At 43.7% G+C, this 27,776-nt stretch overlaps 1 pseudogene; it reads right to left on the reverse strand.

The window, feature by feature from the left end:
- Nucleotides 1-1,500: 1,500 nt before the first annotated feature.
- Nucleotides 1,501-12,765, reverse strand: LOC138429724 (frizzled-3-like; annotated as a pseudogene).
- Between the last annotated feature and the right edge of the window lie 15,011 nt (nucleotides 12,766-27,776).

The raw sequence follows: 27,776 nt of genomic DNA on the forward strand, positions 1-27,776 counted from the left end.
TTACATCATCATGATTTATTAAAGCACAGGATTCCGTACAGCAAAGGCCCTTAACAGTTGTCTATTCTCAGGCAAACCTCTCTATAAGTTAGTTTCCCTTAATAAAAAACATCTTATACTTTAAATTAGTAAATTAACTGATGAGGAAGTTACCATAATACCTATTTTAACATTGAACAAATCTAACCACCTCTTGGACATTAATGTAAAATCCTGACATAGAATTTGATTTAAAACTTCTCAAAATAAATTCATTAAAACAGGCTCCCTGTGAAAATATGTAAGAATGAAAGCTAGCATAATAGCAGGTGCCGTCTTTACATTTTATTAACCGCAAAAGACATGTTTCTAGACTCTAATGGAGACATTAACTGTGCAAAAGCTGATGAGATTTACACTCTTAAATACAAGCACCAACACAGAAAGGACATTGTGTCAGCTCAGTTCAGATCAGTCGCTGAGTCGTGTCTGACTCCTTGCAACCCCATGAATCACAGCACTCCAGGCCTCCCCATCCATCACCAACTCCTGGAGTTCACCCAAACTCATATCCGTTGAGTTGGTGATGCCATCCAGCCACCTCATCCTCTGCTGTCCTCTTCTCCTCCTGCCCCCAATCCCTCCCAGCATCAGAGTCTTTTCCATTGAGTCAGCTCTTCACATGAGGTGGCCAGAGTACTGGAGTTTCAGCTTTAGCATCAGTCCTTCCAATGAACACCCAGGGCTGATCTCCTTTAGGACGGACTGGTTGATCTCCTTGCAGTCCAAGGGACTCTCAAGAGTCTTCTCCAACACCACAGCTCAAAAGCATCAATTCTTCGGCGCTCACCTTTCTTCACAGTCCAACTTTCATGTCCATACATGACCACTAGAAAAACCATAGCCTTGACTAGATGGACCTTTGTTGGCAAAGGAATCTCTCTGCTTTTCAATATGCTATCTAGGTTGGTCATAATTTTCCTTCCAAGGAATAAGCGTCTTAATTTCATGGCTGCAATCACCATCTGCAGTGATTGTGGAGCCCCCCAAAATAAACTCTGACACTGTTTCCATTGTTTCCCTATCTATTTCCCGTGAAGTGATAGGACCAGATGCCATGATCCTCGTTTTCTGAATGGTGAGCTTTAAGCCAACTTTTTCACTCTCCTCTTTCACTTTCGTCAAGAGGCTTTTTGTTCCTCTTCGCTTCTGCCAGAAGGGTGGTGTCATCTGCATATCTGAAAGTCCATTAATTCTACACTTAAGAGGATCATTTCTTTATGTAAGCACAATCTCATTTATGAATTATACATGATATGCTGTTTAGGATCCATCTACATTATGCTTGTAACTGCATGCTGCTGCTGCTGCTGCTAAGTTGCTTCAATCGTATCTGACTCTGTGCGACCCCATGGACTGCAGCCTACCAGGCTTCTCTGTCCATGGGATTTTCAAGCAAGAATACTGGAGTGGGTTGCCATTGCCTTCTCCTGTAACTGCATAGTGATTCACCAATTCAACTTACTGCTATGGGAGAAAAACACCATTTAATGAGACATGAAGACAAAGCACAGACCCAACAAGGGCACACACGCTGTGGACCACAGCACGGCCATGACCAGAGCAAGTGGGGGGACGGGGGAGGGGAGATGGATGGGAAACTACAGCCTCGGGGGCGGGGGAGGGGTCTGGATTGATGACAACCAAGCAGACAACAGGATGAGACAGGAAATCTAAACCAATGATGAAAGCAGACACACCGCCGGAGAACTCCAACAGCAAGGAAAACATACAGAACTGTTCTGTAACAAATATTCGGAAAGAAATCAAGCATGAGACCACAGAGAAATCCTCAAAGAATTTTAAATAGCAACTGATTACCCAATGATGCAAATTATAAAAACGGTGTGTCAAAAGACCACAAAATGGACTAGTTCCCATTTCACAGGCCGCTAGAAGGTTTCACAGTGAATTTAATGATAACCTGACTAACAATGCAGCTAACATGAAATGGGTGGTCACAGAAGAAAGTGATAATACATGTCCAGTCACAAAGCAGAGTGTTGTACACGTGATTTCATGGGATAACAATGCACTGACAAAACCCAAGCTAAACACACAAGAAAGCTGGAACATGTACTTCAGAGCCGCACACTCTGTCACCAAAAGCCCTAGGTCGTCATCCCATTTTTAGACTCAGAAAAGTGAGGCACCCAACCTCTTCCCTGGGGCCCTGGGGCACCAGGCTCTTAACCTGGTTTCACACGCAGAGCTGGCCTGAGCCCGCGGCCGGGTCCATCCGCAAGCAGACCATGGAGATTCTTGGTTTTGTTCCCATTGCATGCCCTGCACCCTGCAGCCAGGCAGCCCCAATGGAACATGTGCTGCACAGCTTTCCCACACCACGAGGGCTGCCTATGGTTACTTTCACGAAGCTGTCTGCTCCCTGAGAACAGAAACTTCCCTGCAGCTGCTGTGCCCAGCACAGGCCAGGCCCAACGTTACAGAGGCAGGCTCTGGCTGAGTTCATGATGATGTGCTAAGCCTGTGGTCCAAATATCAAGACTAATTCGTTGCTGTGCCATTGTGGAATGATTAAAGACTAGGCAGTTTAAAAAAATGTTGACCTCTGAGTGTAGCAAATGTATCTGATTTTCTTCTAAGTAAAAAAGGAAAACCAAAAAACACACAAAATAAAGAAAACCCATGTCCTGGGGGAAGGATGGGCAAGGAGGAGGCAGACACATACCAGAGTCATGATGCCCAGCCGGTCTCCCTCCTGCGCCAGGCGGTGCCGCCTCCTTCTGGGCTTGGGCAGGGGCGGGCAGGAGCCGGCAGCTGAGGATCCAGCAAGCAGGTTGAGGGAGCTCACCGACTTACAACGATGGAGGCTGCCTAAGCGTCCCCTGCCCTCCCTGCTCTCAGTGTCCTCGACCCGCTGCTCTGTGTTCTCCTTCTCTTCTTCCACCAACCTAAAATAGAATAAAACCCGTCACCTGCCCTTGTCAGCAGAGAAACGTGTCTGGACAACAAATTGGGCTGGCATTCTGTGTCATGATTAGCAAATTCCAGAAACACTTGCTCAATTAACATCTCAGCCAAAAGGTTCGACTTTTCTCTTTTGAATATTCTCAAACTTAGAATAACTTAGCATTGAGTCTTACAAACTGGCCCCTGATCATTCACTCTTCATTTCATGTCTTTCCTCTAACATTCTGAAGGGGCCCTGGTGGCGACGCTCTTCCTGTGAGGAGATGCCTGATGCTGACAACCTTTACCTCCCTGCTCTCAGGGCAGAGATACACGTCAGTGCCGCAAGTCTTTTCCACTGGGAATCGGGAACTCAGTACAATCAAAACAGCAATTCACGAACAAGATGGAGTTTCTAAACACAAGTCTACAGACCAGATGAAGTGCTGAGTTGATCTTTATTTTTAATGTAAGTTTGAATATGTACAAACGCATCTCTTGAGGAAGTTCTGCACCAGCTTTGTGTGAGTTTCTGGATTCAGGTCAATGTGCTGCATTAACCTAGAATTCACGGTTTCTGCTCTTCTCCCCTAATGTGTTGTGGATGATTTTCTATAGCAGTTTAAATACATGATGATGCAAATAAAATGATTTTCAAATTAAAATAAAACATTCTTATAGGAAGTAAACTCTCCAGCTTCACTTCCACATATACAACTTGAAAGTTTTTCACGGTTGATAACAAGTTGATGGACAGAATGTACCATTTACATCAAGTCAACTTGTCACATAAGGAAAAATTACTTTTACATGACAGCTTGCTGTAAAAATAAAAATATTGATACATAACTGTTCCACATTTCCTGAGGGGACATGGAAAGACCATGCTTCTGATCTCGTCTGTGCTCAAACACGGCCCACAAAACCATCTGTCTCACCGTCAAATGGGCAGGCGGCACCACCTGCATTTGCTGGTTGTCCCGGTGGCCCCCTGCCTTTCTCCCCCCCCCCCCCCCCCCCCCCCGCACTCGGTGGACAGGAATGGGCACCTCGGCCTGGGCTGACGTGACGAGAACAGTCTGAGCAGCAGCCTCTGCCTGATCCTGTGCAGGGTCACCGGCCTGCGGCCACTCTGAACATGGACTCAGGACACGGGCATAGCTGTGTGAGTGTGGCACCAGGCAGGCCTCGGGGCCCCCAGCCACCCAGCTGCACCCAGACCCAAGGGCCCCTGCTCACCATGAGGCCAGCCTTTGGATTCTATCCCGTTTTGTAAAATTGTTATAACTGCCAAGATGGTGTCTAAAGAAAACATCTTAAATATACTGAGGAGATAAGAAAAACTCAAACACATGTCCTTGGACCACTGTCTTACAACAAGCCAATCTTCACACTGTTTATTAACTGAAAAATGAAAATGCACATCTGAGTCAGAATTTGCCAACCCCAAAACGTGAGCTTTTCTGTTCCAGGTGGCCTTTCACCAGAAATTCGTGGGCTCTGAGGACACAGGAGGGTGCTCGGGCCACAGTGGACACCGCCTCGGCACCTCACCCACCTTGGGGCTCAGAGCTGAGGGGGGACACCCCAAAACGCCTTGGACAGAACCCCCCGGCTGACCGAGCTCTATCATCAAGGGCAATCTCAAAACTGAAAATTCTTGAAGCAGACCTGAGGTCAGGTTTCTTACTATGGAACACTTAGACTTCCCTAGGAGAAGGCAGCTCCTCAGAGAAATCGAGTTTCTGGGGAGCTGAGTTTGGGATCACCCACCTGATCTCTTCGTTCATGGCGTCCAGCTGCTCCTGCAGCCTCACACTCTGAGTCTTGGCATCGGTCTGCCCGCTGGGCGACAGCTGAGTGGCTGAGCTGAAGAGGGTGACCCTGTCGCCCTCGCCGTCAGACACGCCCTCATCACTCTGGAACGCCTGGGCCATGTCCCCCAGCACGCTGGCTTGCTGCGCACGCTCCCAGTCCTGCTCCTTCGTGGTCTGCACCTGGGCATGAGAGGACCACGTCTCATCAGCGACATTCAGGGCAGCTCAGGTCTATCAGGAACAGAACCCAATTTTACTTGGAAGCCCTGACTCTGGAGAAATGTGGATAAACCAAAAATTGAATCAGACTAAAGAAATAAGTAGAGACAGCAAAACCCCACCTGGATAAACTCAACTCGAAACTGAAAACACAACATAAAAAGAAACTACATGGTGATGCTATCCATCCCGAATACCACCAGGTGATTAGAGTCAGAATTTTTCTTCTCCTGGACAAAGGGGTACTGAAGACATCCTGCAGCTCTGAGCCACAAGGCTAGTTTACTAGTCATTAAAATAACCCAGGTGGGTGGGTCCTCAATCAGAAAGAGAAAGAACACCTGATGCCCACCACTACAGCCTTCATTCTTTTTTAAATGAAACGATTCAAAGGACAAACCCTTAATTGAAATTACAGGATGACTGATCAAGCTTACCTCTTTATGTGTGGCACCTAATTCGAGCTCTACATATAACCACACTCTCAACTCAAATCAAAGGGGCCGAGTCACTGTGTGTTGCTGTGTGTATGTGCGTTAGTACACTCTTAGTGTATACTCACCCTCATACGTGGATACTGTGATAGAATACCGTTAACGTCTCTCACTGATCTTAACGTCAAGAAAATCTTGTTAACAGCTTTAAATTCTAAGCTTGAGAGAACAAAATGTTATCCTAAATTAATTCTATTACCCAGTTTTTCACTGCAAGTTGATATACAGAATATAATACATCTTGAGACATTCATGCCAACTAATACTTTTTAACTGGGGTCTTCCCAGATGGCTCAGTGGTAAAGAATCCGCCTGCCAATGCAAGAGGGCAGGATCGATCCCTGGGTCGGGAAGATTCCATGGAGTGGAAAATGGCAACCCACTCCAGGATTCATGCCTGGGAAGCCCCATGAACAGAGGAGCGTGGTGGGCTACAGTCCACAGGGTTGCAAAGATTCAGACATGACTGAGCATGTACGCAGGCAACGCTTTTTAACCATATAAAACTCTGACTTCTTACAGAAAAAAAAAAATGCATATACAAGAATTCAAGAAACTCAAGGGTCAACTAGTTACATAAATAAGTGCATCACCCTCCAAACAAGGCAGCAAGTGTACAAATCCAGGACGGCCGGGGGGCTGGTACCTTCTCATCCAGGGCCTTGTGGTGCTCAAAGAGCAATCTCAGCGCCCTGAGCACCTCCACCTCGCTGGTCATGCTGGCTGGGGACTGTGCCTGCTGCTTGTCCGCCGTCAACTGGAAGGATGGCTGGTACCGGGAAACCAGGAACTCCAGGTGGTCCAGCAGCAGCTGCAGGGCGGGGCCAAAGGAGCACCTTTAACCTCCTGCTCGAATTCAGGCCCGATAACTCCTCTCAGCCTCACGCTATAGCCAGAAACATGCTAAGGCACGTCGGAATCCCGCCAGTTCCATCGAAATTTAGAGTGGACTTCGCCAGGGGCCCAGTAGTTAAGACTCCACACTTCTGCAGGGGTCACGGGTTTCAATCCCTGGTTGGGGAACTAAGATCCCACACAAAGCGTAGTGTGGACAAAAATCTAAGTTAAGAGCACTCCCCCCTCAAATGTACTAAAATTACATTGTCTCATCATAACTTTGAAACAAGGTATGAGAACCCCAAACTGATCCACCCAGGTCTGCTCAGTGGGAAGATGTGAAAAATGACTTGAAAATCAGACAGAGGTTAAGGACAGCAACACGGAGGCTAGCGGTGACCCACACGGGGCAAATGTCAACACGTGAGAATCCCCATTCTGACCCTGGTGTTGTTGATTTCGGCCTTGAGCACTGATATTTCTTCTTCTCGTCTCTGAAGATGCTCCCTAAGTAGTTGTATATTCTTCTCCTAAAAAACAAAGAAATGAGAAACTAAATGCAAACATAATTTAAAAAGACAGTGAGACTGTGAAGACTGGCCCTGTCAAGTCTCTCCAGGCTCCACATAAAGGCTCTCCTAGCCCCTCCAGAGAAGAGGGGGTCCACTGACCCCAAGACCACACAGACCACTATAATTCAGACCAGCCTTCAGCCTCAACCTCGGCACACGGTAGGGGAGAACCCAGAATCCAAGCCTGCCTTCTCAAGGCCCAGGACGTCTGAGAAGCTTTCCAAAAGATAAACCTAACAACAAAGTGGATAAAGAGATTCTTATACGACACATAGACCAGTGACCTAGAGCCACTGGGGAGAAGGAAGAAAAAAGGGAAGCCACCAGGCTTTGGAGTGTTCCTCTGGGAAAAAGGCAGATGGCACCCCAAGGCCATCTGTTAGCCTGACTCCACGGAAGCCACCCAGTCATTCAATCAACTGGATAAAATGTAAAATTGATGTTATATGTATTTTGCCACAATTTGCGTGCACGCGGGTCGTCCACGTGGTGAACTTGCTCAAGCTGAACCACACGTTCTTCTATTTTTCTTTGCAGAAATTTAAAAACCCTGGGCTACGTATCCCCTACTACACACTGAGTGTGCAGCACCCAGAACAGTGCCCAGCACTCGTGAGAGGCATGTAGCAGACATGTGTAGCTATGAGGATGTATGTCAGACACGGAAGCAGCAGGTACCTGTGATTAAAATACTGGCCACACTGCTCTCTGCTTTGGAAGATGGGAGACATTAATGGGCTTAGCGTTTCTGCCTCAAGGACTGACTCAATAGCTCAGTCCACGTGCCCCAGTGATTCCTCCAGCCAGTGTTTCCCTTCTTGTGGGGCCCCCGCCCACCCTCCACGCAGCACCTGCACCGCGTCTTACAGGGTAAACTGCTGGGGTCAACGCTGCGCACTAAGGCCAAAACGCCCTGGCCAGCAGGGCCCACAGCCATGCTAATGAAATGAAACACAACCCGGATGCTTTGCCGGGTGAGGGCCAGTCCGACGGGCCCAGCTGCGGGCTGCTCTCACCTCAGGCCCCTCTCCTTCCAGGACTTGGGCGGAGGCCAAGTTCTTCCTTGTCTTGGCCTGTGCCTTGGGGTTGCAGCACTGGAATAACGCCCACAGGTGGGCCCTTCGGCGACCCATCCTCGCGGATGGGGGCAGCCCCCCACTCGGGGGCAACCGTTGTTTCACGGTAGGATACCTCAGCTCCCGAGTTAGCACCACTGATCTCTCACTACGACCACCACTATTCACACTACGACCACCCCTCTCACACACACCGCTCTCACACTAGGACCACTGCTCTCACACTATGACCACCCGCACCGCTGTCTCAAGGAGAAATGGCACCAAGGCTCTGCCTCCAGCAGGTCTCCCAGGTGCCCGGAACTGGAACCCGCTCAGTCACAAGGGGCTCCGTGGTAACAGGGGGGGCTGGGCTCAGGCCCACCCTCAAGGGTGCAGAGAGGGGGGAGGGGCTGCCAGAAAGACAACAGGGGAGTGTGGGGTGAGGGAGAAGGAAGGCCGTGCCCATGGCTCAGGCCCCCTGTAAAACATGACCCTGCAAGATACTGGGTCACAGTCGAACTGACCAGTATAAACTGCTTCAGAAACCACCACCCCTGGTTATGAGCACGTCTTCTAAGTGGGCTTCTGCCCCCTCTAACCCCCAAACAACCCTCCAGGGAGGCTCCTGAAAGGCACCCCTGAAGTCAAGGGTGTCCCCAGATCCCACCCGGCTGAGGAGGACTTACCACGCTAGCTGCCCCTCACTCTCACCCTGAGCTCGGTCCTCCCTGTCAGACTCCCTCACTCGAGCTCAGCAAGGTCTTGACTAACCTCACTCCAGGCCCTTAAAATGAACCCACAGTGGGTACAGGGGTTCATTCAACCTGCTGCGAACTCACCCTCTAAACTTCCATCCTGGGCTGCCAGACAACTCTGCTCCATGGGGGTGGCGCGGTGGAGGTTCAAGGGTGTCCCTGCCTTGATCTGCGACAGCCAGCACCTCCCAGACACCACCAGGTGCTGCCCACCCTCCGCCCCCGAGTCTCCCACCCCTCTCCTGGCCCCACTCCCACCCTCGAGGCTCTCCACTCACCAGGGCACAGGCCCCACTGCTCCTGGCTCAGCCCGGACCTCTGCTGTCACTTGAGGACCTCAAGTCCCCAGGGTGCGTGGGGTCCTATATCCACCCATCTCAGCGATTACACACTCTGGGAGAGACAGAGTGCAGTTTCGGGTCCCGCACGCAGTTCACCCTGAACACATTCTCTGCTTTTGGCTTTATCTAGTGGAGTTCTCTGAGATGTGTTTTTTAAACCTCAACTGTTGCTTTCAAAAAGACCATAAAGTCACTGTGCTCAACTTTAAGAATAAAATCTTCAGTTTTAACCTTAAAGTGAAACTGGAGGGAAGACTAAAAGCAGTCATTCTTTCAAACTGAAAAAGAAAACCCACATGTGACCATGTCCCAGAACACAGGTCACGTCACCCCTCCCTCCTCAGCCTTCTCCTCCACCACCAGCAGCCTGGCATCACAAGGCCTGCCCTGGGCCGGCAGGGGCAAGGGAAGAGGGCAGACCGGCTCCTCTGTCTCCAGGCTGCATGGGCCGCTTGCTCCACCTCCTTCCCAAGTTCACGTGGCACTGAAACAGCCCGGGCAAGCTGAGGATTCTGATCAGAAACACAACCGTGTGTATCAAGCAAGGACCCCTGGTTCTTGTTTTCCCTGGTATCAAATAACCTTGATCAATACAATTACTGGGCCTGTTACATGTGGCTTCAGATGACAGAAGACCCCCAGGGTGTCCCCACTTCCAGTGACAGACGCAAACAGCTTGTAGGTCAGCCTACCAAGAGCTAGAAAAGCGAAATACAGTTTAAAAGAGGTCCTTAGGCAGCCACAATCCAAGATTTCAAACAAAAGGGAATCCCAGTGAGGGAGCTGGAGACTGAGAGGGCTGCTCCTTCCCTCGGGGCATCTCAGCAAAGCCCACTCTGCGAAGAAAAGGCAGGGAAAAAGTCAAGCAGAGGGGGCTGGCTAACACAGCTCTGGAAGTTTCCTTGGGCTAGGGAGACAAAAATTTGAGCGCAGGCCTGATGAGTCAATCCGGATGTCAGAAAACGTACCCAACACTCTTCCCAAACTGGCTGAGCGCTGAGTATCAGTCCTAAGATATATATATTTAGAATCCTAGAAACCTTACATGAAAAGCACATGATGTAATTCAATCACCTCTTTCTCTCTCATTAGAGGCAAAATTTGATTACTTAGCTTCAGGCCTGAAAACTCATATTAAGAGTTCTTAGGAAGCATCTATCAAGAAATGTAATAAAATTTCAATTATTCATTTTTTTCTGGTCTCTCAAATATAGGTTGGTGTTTTAAAAGCCAGTAGCAAATATTTATAATATTATAATATTATGTTATATATAATATAAATAATAATGATATAATAATTAAAGTGTAATTTTGTGTAGAATCATTGACACCACAAAATAAAAAAGGAAATGGCATTTTCAGTCATCAAGTATTTACCAGAGTTGACTATGTGCTAATCACATACTCCTTGTTTCCAGTAACACTGGAACTTTTCTTAAAAATGTCTTTTCTTCTCAATCTACACATTCCCATCCTCAATGGCATCATCTGCTAACATATAGAACATGCTTCGAAAAAATATGAAAAAGACGTTCTTGCATTTAAAGACTTCACTGTCTACCAGGGGAAAGAGACAAGTAAACAGAAGTTATCTATAATGCATAAGTACTTGAATAAAGTGAGCAAGTCACTTGACATTTCTAAGCCTCAAATAAGATAGATGTTTAAGAACTCTAAATTACACAGGGAACTTGAATAAACCATTTCTAACAGCCATGAAATTAAAACACGCTTACTCCTTGGAAGAAAATTATGACCAACCTAGATAGCATATTCAAAAGCAGAGACATTACTTTGCTGACTAAGGTCTGTCTAGTCAAGGCTATGGTTTTTCCTGTGGTCCTGTATGGATATGAGAGTTGGACTGTGAAGAAGGCTGAGCGCCGAAGAATTGATGCGTTTGAACTGTGGTGTTGGAGAAGACTCTTGAGAGTCCCTTGGACTGCAAGGAGATCCAACCAGTCCCTTCTAAAGGAGATGAACCCTGGGATTTTTTTGGAAGGAATGATGCGAAAGCTGAAACTCCAGTACTTTGGCCACCTCATGAGAAGAGTTGACTCATTGGAAAAGACTCCAATGCTGGGAGGGATTGAGGGCAGGAGGAGAAGGGGACGACCGAGGATGAGATGGCTGGATGGCATCACGGAGTCGATGGACGTGAGTCTGAGTAAACTCCAGGAGATGGTGATGAACAGGGAGGCCTGGCGTGTTGTGATTCATGGGGTCGCAAATAGTTGGACATGACTGAGTAACTGAACTGAACTGAATTGAACTGAAGGTCCGCTCTAGATCTAAAATTCTATGATTATCTGATCTCTTTAAATTAAAAGGTAAATCACAAAATATTCAGTATGCAAACAAGAAAAACAGACCAACTAAGAGATGAAACTGTTTGTACAAATGCATTTGAATGTTTTTTCAAAACTGTTAAAACTCCCATTCTAAGGATCACTGAAATTTCCACAGACACTGTCTTTTAATCAACATCTTCCCCTCAAACCTGCAGACTTCTAAGTAATCAACAAGCAGCTATTTTGTGGTAACAGAAGTAAAGTGCTTAAAAGCCCATGGCTTGGACTCACAAAAGTGATCTTTTAGAAGGAAGATGTTAATAGAAACGTGTGCATGACATTCTTACTACAATAAATTTGTTCATTAGCTTCACTTCAAACATTTAATGTTCAGGTTTTACATGAAGAGTTAAAAAAAAAAAAAATCTAAGATTAGCTCTTTTCACTGTTAAATGTTTTGAGATTTAGAACAAGGTTTCCCTTACCTGATATGGACATGGAATGTGATATTCTCTGCAGAGTTCTTGTATCCACGTTGTTTCCCAGATGCCGCGGTAAGCTTGCTCAAAAAGTAGCATCCAAGTACAACCATGAGTAGTATGAGATACAGAGTGCTGAAAACACCAATCCAGATCATCAACTCCACCAGTTTATACTGGTTCTCCTTTTCAAATGAAATCTCAACTTGTATTCTGTTTAGGGATATAATGCCAGCTAAAAGGAGTGAAACCCCAACTACCACACACAGGCAGAGGGGTGCAAGAACAAAATACCTCAAGGCAGCAACATCGTAGAGGCCAACAAAACACATGCCACTGATACCGTCACCTTCAATTTTATTCATCGCTGAAAGGATGACGGTCAGCGTTCCAGGGTTGCCCCACGCTTCGGCAGGAAACAGCAAGGCTTTCTTCTCGATAGCTTCACTACCCCACTTTGGCACAGCTGCCAAGAACCATGTGATGGTAAGAATCACCCACCAACGCTGCCAGCCATAGTGAAAAAAATAGAGTATCATGGAAAGCATGATACCAGCTTTGTTCTGAGATCCTTGGGTCACTGTGGAAGCCTCATACTGTGCAGGGCTGGATGCACCGCAGGCGACTTGGTCCTCAAGCAAAAACCCAAGAAAGAAAATTAATGACACCATCATGTAGCAGGCAGCCTACATTATAATGGGGCTTTCAGGATAACGGAATCTTATCACATCAATCAAAAAAGTGAAAAAAGTAAACAACGTGGCAGAGAGGCAAATGCCTGAAATCAATCCTATGAAATACCGAGCAAATGAAAGCTCTCCTCTCCTAAAGCACATCTTTCGACAAGGAGGTGAACAATCACGCACGTGCAAAAAGGAACAGCCAAGATCAGGATCGATTTTCCACTCTCGGGGACACCAAAAGCCACAGCCCCTCTGCACTGTGGGAGGATCAGTAGGACCAGCGGGATCAGTAGGATCGCCAGCTAAATTCAGGGCCACCAGCCGAGGAGACGGCTCACCACAATCTGGGAACCTAAAAACACAGGACAAAAATCATTTACTCCTTGGGAACTGAATGATTTGGATTCCACATTTAGCAGTTGTGGCTTATTTATGCTTATGTCCTTGAAGAACATTACCATATGTTGAAGAAATCATGCAAATATCTTGCTTGTGGGTCATACAATGAGATATTCCACAGTTGGCAAAAAAAAAAAAAAAACGAAGAATGTATACTTAATTTTGTTTTGGCTTCAAAAATATCACTCTTTATTAAAACAGGCATAGCCATGAATAAATAGTGTAATTAATGCTATTTATTTAGGACACACAGTTTACAGGAAGATTTCAAACTATAAATAAGTATATATAAAGTAAGCATACATAAATAAAAAGCTCCAGTAGAATAGTAGCTAAAAGTTTTTTTTTAACGTTTAATTACAGGATAGTCCTCAATTTACCCTAGACTCAAACAGAACTTTCTTAAAAATAAGAGGTAAAAATCTTCCCTAGAACAAGAGGGCAGAGGAGTCGGTGGACGTGGGGTACATCTCTTTCCATGGATACATCAGGAATACACCTTCAGAGACAGAAGTGCACGCAGAACACCAGCTAACAGGGGGCAAGAGGACCTGAGCAGCGGAAAAGAAGATAGAGAACCACGCAAAGCTCGGTATGACGAAGGAACTACGGGAAAAACAGGAGTGTTCAAAGGACTGGACCTGCCCTCGGCGGGTGGGGGAACTGAGGCAGGGGTCCAATCCCTGCATGGGCCAACTGGCTGAGTCAGAGGAGAAACACTTAAGGCTGAGAGTGAAACAGCCGATCTGTGGCAGCCTAAATGGAATGAGAATCAGACAGTCCTTGCCGCAGCCATACACACCCCGGACAGGGACACTGGTCCCCTGGAAGGCGCAGCAGCCGGGAGCTGGAGTTTAGGGATTGTGGGGCCGTTCCAGGGCGAGGGCTGCTGGTGACTGCAGAGAGATGGACTGAGGGCATGTGAGGGAAAAGAGACGGACTTAGGGGATATGAGGGAGGAAAGCCAGGCAGCCACAGAAGCAAGGCGATACTGCTGAGTCATGGGTAGGGGATGGAGCCATCACCATAGCCTCTCTCTCCCCACATGCCAGCATCGGCAGCTGAACAATAGAGAGAGGCTGGCCCATCAAACGCTTGACACACGGCACTACAGAGCAGGACCCCACTCAGGTGCCACTTTAAGTGCCAGGCGCGCCAACCTACAGACTAGGATCCCAGCCAGGAGGGCCCCTCTATGTGCCTGACACACCCAACAACAGAGAAGGACCCCAGGCAAGGTAGCCAGCCCTCTAAGTGCCTGAACAGGTGGAGCTACAGACACGCCTTTTGATCACCAGCTACAAGAGGCTTGAAAAAAGACTCTGATAGGGACGTAACTCCTGCAGCGGAGGCAGGCCGTGTCCTTGCACACTTGCTGCCAGCGTCCCCGAAAGCCAAGCAGCTGCGCCACCTTCATGCTCAACTCTCACTGGGGCAGAGCTGCCACAGGCAAAAAAAGTCTTGCATCTGTGCCCACTTCAGTCATGTGCAGCTTTTTGCCGCTCTCTTATCTATGGCCTGCCAGGCAACTCTGTCAGGGAGGAGGGGGTTCTCCAGGCAACAACACTGGAGCGTACCACCCAAGACTGGTTGCCATACCCTTCTAGAGCACTGTATTTCCTGCTGCCCTCTCAGCCAACTCCCCTGAGTACCTGGTGCTGCCAGAACCCCTGCGGCCCAAGCAGCTGCACCACCTCCACCCTTGGCCCTCACAGGGGCAAACCCACGTCCTCCAGGGCACCTGTAGGAGCAAACCCCAGTGGATGACCCACATGGATAGGTGGAAATGAAACCACAATTGAAACCCAGGGGCCGTGTGGCTAAGGAAGAAGACCTAAAACCTCACCACCAGCTGTACAAGCTGCAGATTAAATCCACATGATCAACTAGGAAGACTCTGTCTCTATGGAATAGATAAAAGGTCACTGAGAGCTCCCACAAAAGAACACTACTAGTTCTGATAGCTGTGGACACCGGAGGCAAGAACACACAGGAGTAGGACCAGATTAGACTCTGAGCTGCCCCCGCAGCAGGTCCAGAGATCAGCACAGGGCTGGAGGGCATCCGAGGGAGGTAAAGTGTGCTGTGACCTCCAGTCAGGGATAGGACGCTGACAGCAATGACTCGAGAAAAACATTTATTATTCTTATTTTTTGACTTGTTCTGTAGATTCTTTTAGATTTATTTTTTTCTATTTTCTCTTCCCCCTCCCCCCTCTGTTGTAGCTGTCGATTTTTACTGGCACTATGAAATCCAATTGAGCTTTTGAGCTTTATTTTTTCTAGTCACATTTTTTATTGCTATAAACCTCGGCCTCTACATTGGGCTTCTGCAGTTCCGGGGAGTTTTCCTTTTGCTTTTCTCTTTAATTTTTTAAACCTAGTTTTATTTTTTCTATATTTATTCCTTAGTTTGCTTTCCCTACGGTTCTTTTCCCCTTGCAGTTAATCTTTAGCATATATAAATCTTCTTTATCTCCCTTTATCTACCTTTGCACGTCCTTTTGTTTCTTTCTGTCCTTTCCTCTCAGCAGAGTTGTCACTTTTAGTTTTAGTGCTTTATGCCCCAGTCGGCACTGCGCTCTCGTTTTCTTTTCCAGTTTGTGCTTTGCCTAGTTTTGTTCTGGTAGATATAATTTTTGGGTTCTTTTGTTCACTGGGTCAATCTATTGTACTTTATTTTTGTTGGGCTTTTTGGATTTGGCCTGTGGGTGTGTATGTATATGTGTATATTCAGTCACACTTTTAACATTGTTATAAGCCTCTGCCTCTACATTGGGCTGTTGCAGTTCTGTGGAGTTTTCCTTTTTTCTTTCTTCTTCCGTTTTTTTCTTTTCTCCTCTTGATAATGTTAATTTTTTAAACCTATTGTATTTTTGTATATTTATCCCTTTCTTTGCCTTTCCTCCTGTTTTTCCCCCTTGCAGCTAATCTTTAATGTATATAAATCTTCATCTGTCTCTATTTAAATCTGCATATCCATTCTTTCTTTTCTTTCCTTCCTTTCCTCTCAACATGTTTGTTAGCTTTCTTTTCATTGCTCTGTTCCCCATTTGGCACACTGCTTTAGTTTTGTTTCCAGTCTGTGCTTGAGTTAGTTTTGTTCTCACCTGGTAAGTTTAAATTTTATTTCCTTTGTTTGCCGGATCAATCGACTGCACTTTATTTTTGTTGGACTGTTTTCACTTTGCTCATGGGTGTGTATGTATATGTGTATATTCCATGATTTTCACTATTATTTGCCTGATTTTGTAACTGCCATTTGTCTGGGGTTCATCTTTGTTTTCTCAAAGTTGGATATTTGTTTTAATCTCACTTAATGCCATAACAAACCACTTGTGGAATCTTTGTTTCTGACCAGAGATCAAGTCCTGAACCTCTGGAGTAGGAGCACTGACTCCGAGACCCTAGACTACCAGAGAATAGCCGTAGGGAGTATCAAATAGTGAGAACTCACACACAGGAAACCACTTGAACACAAGACCCATCATTGCCCAACCACCAGCAGCACCCTGTGCAGGACGCCTCAGCTAAACAACACACAAAACACAAGTACAAACTCAATCATCAGCAGATAGGATTACCACCTCACTCAGCCCTACCCACGAGAGGAAACACAAACAAACAGAAAGTCAGCACAAATCTCACTCTACACAAAGCTTACACAACCACTGGACCAGCCTTAGGCGGGCAGAAACCAAAAGAAAGAATTCAACCTTCTTCAATGAAAGAATTCAACTTCGCTTAAACCTGGGAAAAGGAGACTTCAAACACAGCAAGTTCAGAAAAAATTATGAAAAGGCAGAGAAATACTACACAAATGAAGGAGCAAACCAGAAACACAAGAATTCCAAATAAGTGAAGAGGAAATAGACAAACTACCTGAAAAACAATTCAGAATAAGGATAGTAAAGAGAATCAAAAACCTTGAAAACAAAATGGAGAAAATGCAAGAATCAATTAATTGATTTCTTCTAGTAGTAAGACCTAGAAGAAATAAAAGAAAGAAAAGAACTGAGGATAGTCTCGGAGACCTCTGGGACAATAGCAAAGGCACCAACATACAAATTATAGGGGCCCCAGAAGAATGAGAAAAAAAGAAAAGGTATGAGAAAAATTTTGAGAGAATATAGTTCAAAACTTCCCCAATGTGGAAAAGGAAACAGTCAATCAAGTCCAAGAGGCTCACAGAGTCCCATACAGGATCAACGCAAGGAGAAACATGCTAAGACACACACTAATCAAAGTCACAAAGACTAAACACAAAGAAAGAATATTCAAAGCAGCAAGGGAGAAGCCACAAGTATCATACAAGGGAAACCCCATACACTTGACAGCTATCTTTCAGCAGAAACTGCAGGCCAGAAGGGAATGGCAGGATATATCTCAAGTACTGAAAGGGAAAAATCTACAACCAAGATTACTGTACCTGGCAAGGATCTCATTCAAAAGTGATGGAGAAATAAAAAGCTTTTCAGACAAGCAAAAGTTAAGAGAATTCAGTACCACCAAACCAGCTTTACAACAACTGTTGTAAAAGGACTGATACAGACAAGAAATAGAACAGAAGAAAAAAAGATCTAAAAAATCAACCCCAAACAATTAAGAAAATGGCAAGAGCAACATATAGAGCAATAATTACTTTAAATGTAAATGGATTAAATGCTCCAACCAAAAGACACAGACTGGCTGAATGGATACAAAAGCAAGACTCATATGTATGCTGTCTACAAGAAACCCACTTTAGACCTAACAACACATATAGACTGAAAGGGAGAGGATGGAAAAATATACTGCATGCATACAGGAAGGAAAAGAAAGCTGGAGTAGCAATCCTCATATCAGACAAAGTAGACCTTAAAATAAAGAAAAGCACAAGAGATAAGGAAGGACACTACAGAATGATCAAGGGATCAGTCCAAAAGGAAGACATAACAATTATAAATATCCGTGCACCCAACATAGGAGCACCTCGATACCTAAGACAAACATTGACAGACACCAAAGGAGAAACTGACAGGAACACAATAGTAGTAAGACTCTAATGCCACACGCACACCAATAGATAGATCATCAAAGCAGAAAACTAATAAGGAAACACAAGTCTTAAATGACACATTACATGAGATGGATTTCATTGATATCTTCAGGACATTCCATCCAAATGCAGAAGAATACACCTTCTTCCCAAGGGCACATGGAACATTCTCCAGGCTAGACCACATCTTAGGTCACAAATCACACCTCAGTAAATTTAAGAAAATTGAAATCGTATCAAGCATCTCCTCCGACCACAATGCTATGAGACCAAATATCAATTACAAGAAAAAAACTGTAAGAAACACAAACACACAGAGATAAGCAACATGTTTCTAAATTACCAACAGGTTACTGAATAAGATAAAAGGGAAATAAAAAATTCCTAGAAACAAATGACAATGAAAACATGACAACTCAAAACCTATGGGATGCCGCAAAAGCAGCTCTAAGAGGGAAGTTCACGACAAAACAATCCTACCTCAAGAAACAAGAAAAATACAGACTAGGCAGCCTAACTTTACACCCAAAACAACTGCAGACAAAAGAAAAGCCCCAAAATTAGTAGAAGGAAGGAAATCACAAAGACCCAAGCAGGAATAAATGAACAAGAAATGAAAGAAACAATAGTAAAGATGAATAAAACTGAAAGCTGGTTCTTCGAGAAGATAAACAGAACTGACAAACCTTTAGCCAGATTCATCGAGAGAGAGAGAGAAGAATCAAATCAACAAAATCAGAAATATAAAGGAGACGTTACCTCAGACAATGCAGAAATACAAAGGATTATGAGACGATCGTGAACAACTATGGTCATAAAATGGATAACCAATGGACAGGTTCTTAGATAACTTCTATCTTCCAAGACGGAACCAGGAAGACATAGAAATTATGAACAACCCAACTCCAAGCACTGAAATTGAAGCTGTGATCAAAAATCTCCCAAAAAACAAAAGCCCAGGACCAGATGGCGTCAAAGGAGCATTCTATCAAACATTTTGAGAACATCTAATACCTATCCTTCTCAAACTCTTTCAAAAAACGCAGAGGAACAAACACTTCCAAACTCATGCTACAAGGCCACCATCAACCTGATACTAAAACCAGACAAAGACAATATAAAGAAAAAAACTCCAGGCCAGTATCACTGATGAACAGAGATGCAAAAGTCCTCAACAAAATTTTAGCTAACAGAATTCAGCAACACATCAAAAAGCTCATACACCATGATCAAGCTGGGTTTATACCAGGAATGCAAGGATTCTTCAATATATGCAAATCAATCAATGTGATACACCAGATTAACACATTGGAAATAAGATCATATCATGTCAATGGATGCAAAAAAAGCCTTTGACAAAATGTAGCACCCATTTATGATTAAAACTCTTCAAAAAATGGGCACAGAAGGAACCTTCCTCAACACAGCAAAGGGCATATATGATAAGCCTACAGCAAACGTTATTCTCAATGGTGAAAAATTGAAAGCATTCCCCCTACGATCAGGAACAAGATAAGGGTGTCCACATTCACCACTATTATTCAACAGAGTTCTGGATGTCCTAGCTACAGTAATCAGAGAAGAAAAAGAAACCAAAGGAATTCAGATCAGAAAAGAAGATGTCAAGCTCTCACTGTGTGCAGATGACATGATACTGTACATAGAAAACCCTGAAGACAGTATCAGAAAATGACTAGAGCTAATCAGTGAATTTAGCAAAGTTGCAGGATACAAAATCAATCCACAGAAATCACTTGCATTTCTATATACTAACAATGAAAAAACATAAAAAGAAATTAAGGAATCAATCCCATTCACCATTGCAACAACAAAAATTAAATATCTAGGAATAAACTTACCTAAGGACACAAAAGAACTCTACACAGAAAAGTATAAGACAATGATGAAAGAAATCAAAGATGACACAAACAGATGGAGCCATATCCCATGTTTCTGGGTAGGAAGAATCAATATTGTGAAAATGACTATGCTACCAAATGCAATCTACAGATTGAAGGCGATCCTTATCAAATTACCAATGGCATGTTTCACAGAACTAGAACAAATATTTGAACAGAACAAAATGGAAACAGAAAAGATCCCGAATAGCCAAACCAGTCTTGAGAAAGAATGGAGTTGTAGGATTCAACCTTCCTGACTTCAGATTACACTACAAAGCTACAGTCATCAAGACAGTATGGTACTGGCACAAAAACAGAAATATAGACCGATGGAACAAGATAGAAAGCCCAGAAATAAACCCATGCACCTACCGGTACCTTATTTTTGACAAAGGAGGCAAGAATTTACAATGGGGCAAAGACAGGTTCTTCAATAAATGGTGCTGGGAAAACTGTTCTTTTCACATTAAAAGAAAAATTTAAAAACATACACTAGAGTTCTTTGACCTCTGAAATCACATGATGTAACCAGAACTAACACTGTAAACTGATATTAAGGACACAGAAAAAATAGTGGCCCCAAACATAAAACCATACTAAAATTATCATCATAACCACAGGAATAGATCAATTATCCCAAGAATTGTACATCTGGGCTTTTGACTACCAAATATTTTTTTCACATGTTTATGTAACCAGTTTCAGAGTCATTGCTGATTTTTAACTAATCACATATTTTCACCACAAGGCCTTTCCACTAAGACTCAATCAATTTACTTCTACATTGATAGAAAACATTTTCCAGAAGACTTGTATACACAACGAAGTCACAAAACCAAGAGTCACTTAGAGAAACTGGTGTGAAAAGAAGTTAACTGGGTAAGGGATGTGATCACTGACACATAACTGTAGGTGACAATCACTTTACCAATTATATTAATATATAAAATAACACTACATATAATATTTTATATACACTATATGTAATAAACATATATTTATATATAGTAACATATAACTATACGCAACCAGCACTTCCAAGCATGAAGAAATAATTTTAAATTAATAACTTTAAATTAAATCAATGTGCCCATCAAGAACAATTTCAAAATATGGGAAAAGTTTTAAAGTGTCTATTGAAGGCTACTAGAGAACTACTGAACTAGACAGACCAGGAATCAGAGAGCAGGGAAGCATGCAGAGGTGGCCTGCCTAAGTGCGGCCACTTGTCCAAGGAGGCATCTGCTGAGCCTGGGTAGAAGGTGAGAGACTGAGAAGCAAGTTCTGCCCAGGCTGAGGCTTGAGAACCAAGAAACCAGCAGGGCTCTGGGAGTCGAGCAAGACCATCTGTAACGGAATCACCTTGCTTTCCCCCCTGAAACTAATACAACACTGTTAATAGATGATGCTCCAATATAAAATGAAAATTAGAAGAAAAAAAAAGACTACAGACAAAATTCAAAACAAAAGTGACAGATGGGTGAACAGGGAAGTTCCTAGGTTTGGGCCCTTCAAGATATTTGAAAATTCGGGAGATGCACAGGGCAGGAGGTTAAAACGCTAAGCACAAAGTCTCTGAAAAGCAGAGTGGAGATTTTGGCAGTGTTATCAGTATGAGGAAACATAAATTAGAGGCTCAAGTCCAGCTAGGGGAAATGAGCATAATTCACTCGCAACTGGAAGCCCCTCCCCTGAGTGACCACCCTTCAGCAGTGGGGGCAAAGGACAGGGAGGCAGAGACCGATCAAAACTGAAACCCAGCCTCAACTCAGCTCAGTCCCAAGACTGTACATGACAAATATGTTTGAGAAAACAAAAGATGAAGGATTCCAGAATATGGAATCTATCATAAGAAGGGCCAAAGGGAAATTCTGTAAGTGAAAGACATAAATGATGACATGAAGAGCTCATTAGATATACCAGAAGAAAGAACTGGCAAAATGGACAACAAGGCAATAGAAAATATCCAAACCAGAAGCACACAGATCAAAACCTACTGAAAAATACAGAAAAAAGCATAACAGATGTGTAAAACACATGAAAAGGTTTAGGATATACATAACTGGAATCTCAAAAGAGGGAAGAAAGAATGAACAGAGGCAATATATAACAAGATGATGGTCAAGAATTTCTCAAAACTGATTAAAGACAACCCATATTCAAAAAGCTATGCAAATCCCCAGAAGAATACATACAAAAAATACACTTAAGCATATCGCATTTAAACAGTGGGGAAAAAAAAGAAAAATATCGTAAAAGCAGCCAGTGGCCGGGGAAAAAGATACCTTACCTTCAACAGAACAACTACTGCTGGACTTTGGAATGCTAGAAAACAACACAATGACTTATTTAAAGAGCTAAGAGAAAACTGCTCATCATAATACTATGGTCAGCAGACATACCCTTTAATAAGTGAAGGCAAAGTAAACACATTTTCAGACAGGCAAAAACAGAAAAATTACTGGCCCAAACCTACACTAAAAGATAAAAATAATCTAAGATGAAAATTCAAAAGGAATTAAAAGCCACAAAAGAGGCAAATATGTGGGAAAACAGAAATGAACATTCTCTGTAAAAACAAAAAATAATACCTTCAAAGACATATAAAATACAAAATAATTATGTGTAATAATAAAATGATAAAGACAGGGGTCAGAGGAACACTAATGGGAGAGTGATCAAAGTTATTATTTTTATTAGAATACTGTAAGTCAAGAGTACATATCATAATTTCTGGGGTAAGCAATAAAACAATGCACAACGAACTTGGTAATCAGAGAGAGAAATACAATACTACAAAAGGAGTCAAGACAGCAGACAGAAAAAGAAAAATGGTTTGGAAAAACTGAAATCGAATAATAAGATGGCAGATATTAACCCAAGTACATCACCAATTGCATTATATATAAATGAACTATCAACTACATAAGAGAATAAGATTGCTGGACTAGGTACAAAAATAAATTTGCTGATAGGAATGTTAAATGAGGCAACCACTATGGAAAACAGTCTGCTGACTGTTCAAGCAGTTAAACATAAAACTGCCACATGATCCAGCAATTCCACTCCTGGGAATATATCCCAAATAATTTTAAATCATGTCTAAGCAAAAATAACCCTGCTTATTTAACTTCTATGCAGAGTACATCATGCAAAATGCCAGACTGCACAAAACACAAGCCGGAATCAAGATTGCTGGGAGAAATATCAATAACCTCAGATGTGCAGATGACACGACCCTTATAGCAGAAAGCAAAGAAGAACCAAAGAGCCTCTGGATGAAAGCGAAAGAGGAGAGTGAAAAAGTTGGCTTAAAATTCAACATTCAAAAACTAAGATCACGGCATCCAGTCCCATCACTTCCTGCCAATTAGACAGGAAAACAATGGAAACAGTGACAGACTATTTTGGGCGTCTCCAAAATCAATGCAGATGCTGACTGCAACCGTGAAACTAAAAGACACTTGCTCCTTGGAAGAAAAGTTATGACCATCCTAGGTGGCAAATTAAAAAGCAGAGACATTAATTTGCCAACAAAGGTCCGTCTAATCAAAGCTGTGGTTTTCCCAGTAGTCATGTATGGATGTGAGAGTTGAACTGTAAAGAAAGCTGAGTGCCAAAGAATTGATGCTTTTGAACTGTGGTGTTGGAGAAGACTCTTGAGAGTCCCTTGGACAGCAAGGAGATCAAACCACTCTATCATAAAGGAAATCAGTCCTGAATATTCATTGGAAGGACTGATACTGAAACTCCAATACTTTTGCCACCTGATGGGAAGAACTGACTCATTGGGAAAGACCTTGATGCTGGGAAAGATTGAAGGTGGGGGGAGAAGAGGACGATAGATGATGAGATGGTTGGATGGCATCACTGACTCAATGGACAGGAGTTTGAGCAAGCTCTGGGAGTTGGGGATGGACAGGGAGGCCTGGCATGCTACAGTCCATGGTGTCGCAGAGAGTCGGACACGGCTGAGTGACTGACTGAACTGAAGCAAAAATGTGCATAGGAATGTTCGTAACAGAGTAGTGTTATTCATAATAACCACAAAGAGCAAAATAGAGCCAAAACAAGCAAAGGAAAGGAAATAATAAAGAAGAGAAGTCCATGACACTGAAATCAGAAAATCAATTTTTTAAAAAAATCACACAACCCAAGAGCTGATTCTTTGAAAACTTTAGTACAATTGAGGTTCCAGTACGAATGATTTAAAACGACAGAGAAACACAACTTAACCTGCCGGGAGCCAGCGTGAGGAATCCTACTGGTGACAAGGTCATGCGGAAGGAAGCCTGACAAAACGCAAGGACATGATCGGCTTCAGGGAGTCCCCCTGGAAATTCCTGAGCATCCACTCACCAAGACCAGAATCTGCCTGCTTTACTGTGTTATGCTTTCCACCTACTTTTCTGTCATTAACTGGGGACTGTCCCCCCACCACCTATTTCTGGAAAAAATTAGAGCTTTTAGATAATAAATCTCCTGGGCATAATACGAGTGTTTCAATCCAAAAACCCCTCTGATGGCTTTCTACCCTGCCTGCAGGACTCCTACAGCTGCGCATGTGATTGTTTGAGGCCTCCTGACTGCGGGAGGCACAGGAAGCTTAAAGCATGCTAGGAATGTAGGGGCTTCCGCGGAGTCAAAATCATTAGAATAGGACTGATTAAAGGTTTCATTTGTTGAGCCAATACTTGCTGCCAAATTTGCATATCCTCTATTTTTAGATATAGTTGGTATATAGAAAAACAGGCAGCAGACCTGGTCTTAGCAACATTAGATCTTTGAGTTAAGTACTTTCTTTGTTATAACCCACTGCACCTTTCTTCTACAGGAAGGTAACTTTATTTAGTAATTTGAGGGTGATGCAGAGTAAAGAAAACACACTTCTAGGGAAAAGGAGTTTTCTGGTTGATAGACAATTATCCAGGAAGAGAGCCATAAAAATGTTAACAAGCCTCTTGGCCAGAAGATAATGTCAACCACCTGAGACCTTTTGTATTCGGGAGGGTATGCAAAAAGAAAGCCTTGTCTCAATGAGGGTCAGGACTGCTGCCCCTGCATAACTCTATTACTTTATGAACAACTTGGGGTATATAAGCTGGTTTTGAAAAATAGTTTTTGGAGTCTTGCACCGATGCTGGGCTTCCCCATGTCGTTCTTTTCTTTTTCCGGCTGAATTCCCATCTGGAGCAGGGAGGCTCACCACGCCTACTTATTTGTCTTCTAAGATCTGTAAGAGAGAGAGCCCAAGGTGGGGCACTCTCCGATATTCAAAGGGATGCTGGTGGCCTGACATGGATGGTGCAAGTTCCTTGTCTGGAGCTTTATTGGTTTTCCCTGTAAGCCAAGTTATTCAGCCTCCTTTCCTCCGCCGAAATTTTCCTACTATACTATTTCTTTCTAATCTAACCTTATATCTCTAAATACCTAAGTATTCCTCGCCAACACCGTCCTCACGTTGAATTCCCTGGATCCACCGGGGCTGGACCCTGGCATTAACCAATATCAAGAGTGAAAAAGAGGATATCACTAGGGAGACTGTACCAACATTAAAAATATAAGAAGGAAGGACTTCCCTAGCGGTCCAGTGGTTAAGAATCCGCCTGCCAATGCAAGGGACACAGGTTCAATCCCTGGTCCAGGAAATTCCATCATGCTTCACAGTGACATGCCCGTGTGCCACAACTACTGAAGCCCACACACTCTACAGCCCAGGCTCTGCAACAAGAGAAGCCACCACAATGAAAAGCCTAAAACAAACAGTAGCCCCCACGCTCTGCAACTAGGCAAAGACTGCACGCAGCAACGAAAACCCAGCACAGCCAACACTAACTTTCACTTTCCAATAAAAATGTTAAAAATACCTAAGTAATATTACAAACAACTCTATGCATATACACCAGACAATTCAGATGAAGTAGACCAATTCCTCAGAAGTCAGACTGCCAAAACTCACCCAAGATGAAACTGATAATCTGAACAGTCCTATACCTATTCAACAAATTGAATTTGTAGTTTAAAATCTCCTGAAAAAAGATATTCAGGCCTGATGTTTTCATTGGTAAAATCTAACAATTTTAAAAGAATACCAATTCTACACAATCTCTTCCAGAAAACAGCAGAGAACTAATCCAAACAAATTCTATGAAGTCCGGATTACTTAATATCCAGTTCAGTTTAGTTGCTCAGTCGTGTCCAACTCTTTGAGACCCCGTGGATTGCAGCAAGCCAGTATCCTTGTCCATCAGCAACTCCCACAGTTTCCTCAAATTCATGTCCATTGAGTTGTTGATGCCATCCAACCACCTCATCCACTGTCGTCCCCTTCTCCTCCTGCCTTTAATCTGTCCCAGTATCAGTCTTTTCAAATGAGTCAGCTCTTCCCATCAGCTGGCCAAAGTATTGGAGTTTCAGCTTCAACATCAGTCCTTCCAGTGAATATTCAGGACTGATTTCCTTTAGGATGGACTGGTTGGATCTCCTTGCTGCCCAAGGGATTCTCAAGAGTCTTCTCCAACACCACAGTTCAAAAGCATCAATTCTTCGGCACTCAGTTTTCTTTCCAGCTCAACTCTCACATCCATACATGACTACTGGAAAAGCCATAGCTTTGACTAGACGGACCTTTGTCGGCAAGTAATGTCTCTGCTTTTTAATACGCTGTCTATGTTGGTCATAACTTTTCTTCCAAGGAGTATGTGTCTTTTAATTTCATGGCTGCAGTCACCATCTGCAGTGATTTGGCAGCCCCCCAAAAAAGTCTGTCACTGTTTCCCCGTTTATTTTCCATGAAGTGATGGGACCAGATGCCATGATCTTAGTTTATTCTCTGAATGTTGAAATGATCTGAATAAGAAAATGATCTACTTTCCTGAATGATGAGCCTCAAGCCAACTTTTTCACTCTCCTGTTTCACTTTCATCAGGAGGCTCTTTAATTCTTCTTCACTTTCTGCCATAAGGATGGTGTCATCTGCATACCTGAGGTTATTAATATTTCTCCCAGCAATCTTGATTCCAGCTTGTGCTTCCTCCAGCCCAGCGTTTCTCATGATGTACTCTGCATACAAGTTCAATAAGCAGGGTGACAATATACCGCCTTGACGTACTCCTTTTCCCATTTGGAACCAGTCTGTTGTTCCATGTCCAGTTCTAACTGTTGCTTCCTGACCTGCATACGGATTTCTCAAGAGGCATGTCAGGTGATCTGGTATTCCCATCTCTTTCAGTTGTGATTCACATAGTCAAAGGCTTTGGCATAGTCAATAAAGCAGAAATAGATGTTTTTCTCTGGAACTCTCTTGCTTTTTTGATGATCCAATGGATGCTGGCAATTTGATTGCTGGTTCCTCAGCCTTTTCTAAACCCAGCTTGAACCTCTGGAAATTCATGCTTCACATACTGTTGAAGCCTGGCTTGGAGAAGTTTGAGCATTACTTTACTAGCCTGTGAGATGAGTGCAACTGTGCAGTAGTTTGAGCATTCTTTGGCATTGCCTTTCTTTGGGATTGGAATGAAAACTGACCTTTTCCAGTTCTGTGGCCACTGCTGAGTTTTCCAAATTTGCTGGCATATTGAGTGCAGCACTTTCACAGCATCGTCTTTTAGGAGGTGAAATAGCTCAAGTGGGACTCCATCACCTCCACTAGCTTTGTTCGTAGTGATGCTTCCTAAGGCCCACTTGACTTTGCATTCCAGGATGTCTGGCTCTATGTGAGTGACCATACCATCGTTATTATCTGGGTCATGAAGATCATTTTTGTACGGTTCTTCTGTGTATCCTCACCACCTCTTCTTAATATATTCTGCTGCTGTTAGGACCATACCATTTCTGTCTTTCTGGAGCCAAACAATCTTGCTATTCCAAAGAACAGCAAGGAGAGATAGGAAAGCCGACCTCAGTGATCAGTACAAAGAAATAGAGGAAAACAGTAGAATGGGA

Source organism: Ovis canadensis, chromosome 24 (assembly GCF_042477335.2).
Source record: "Ovis canadensis isolate MfBH-ARS-UI-01 breed Bighorn chromosome 24, ARS-UI_OviCan_v2, whole genome shotgun sequence".
In the NCBI taxonomy this organism is placed as follows: domain Eukaryota; kingdom Metazoa; phylum Chordata; class Mammalia; order Artiodactyla; family Bovidae; genus Ovis; species Ovis canadensis.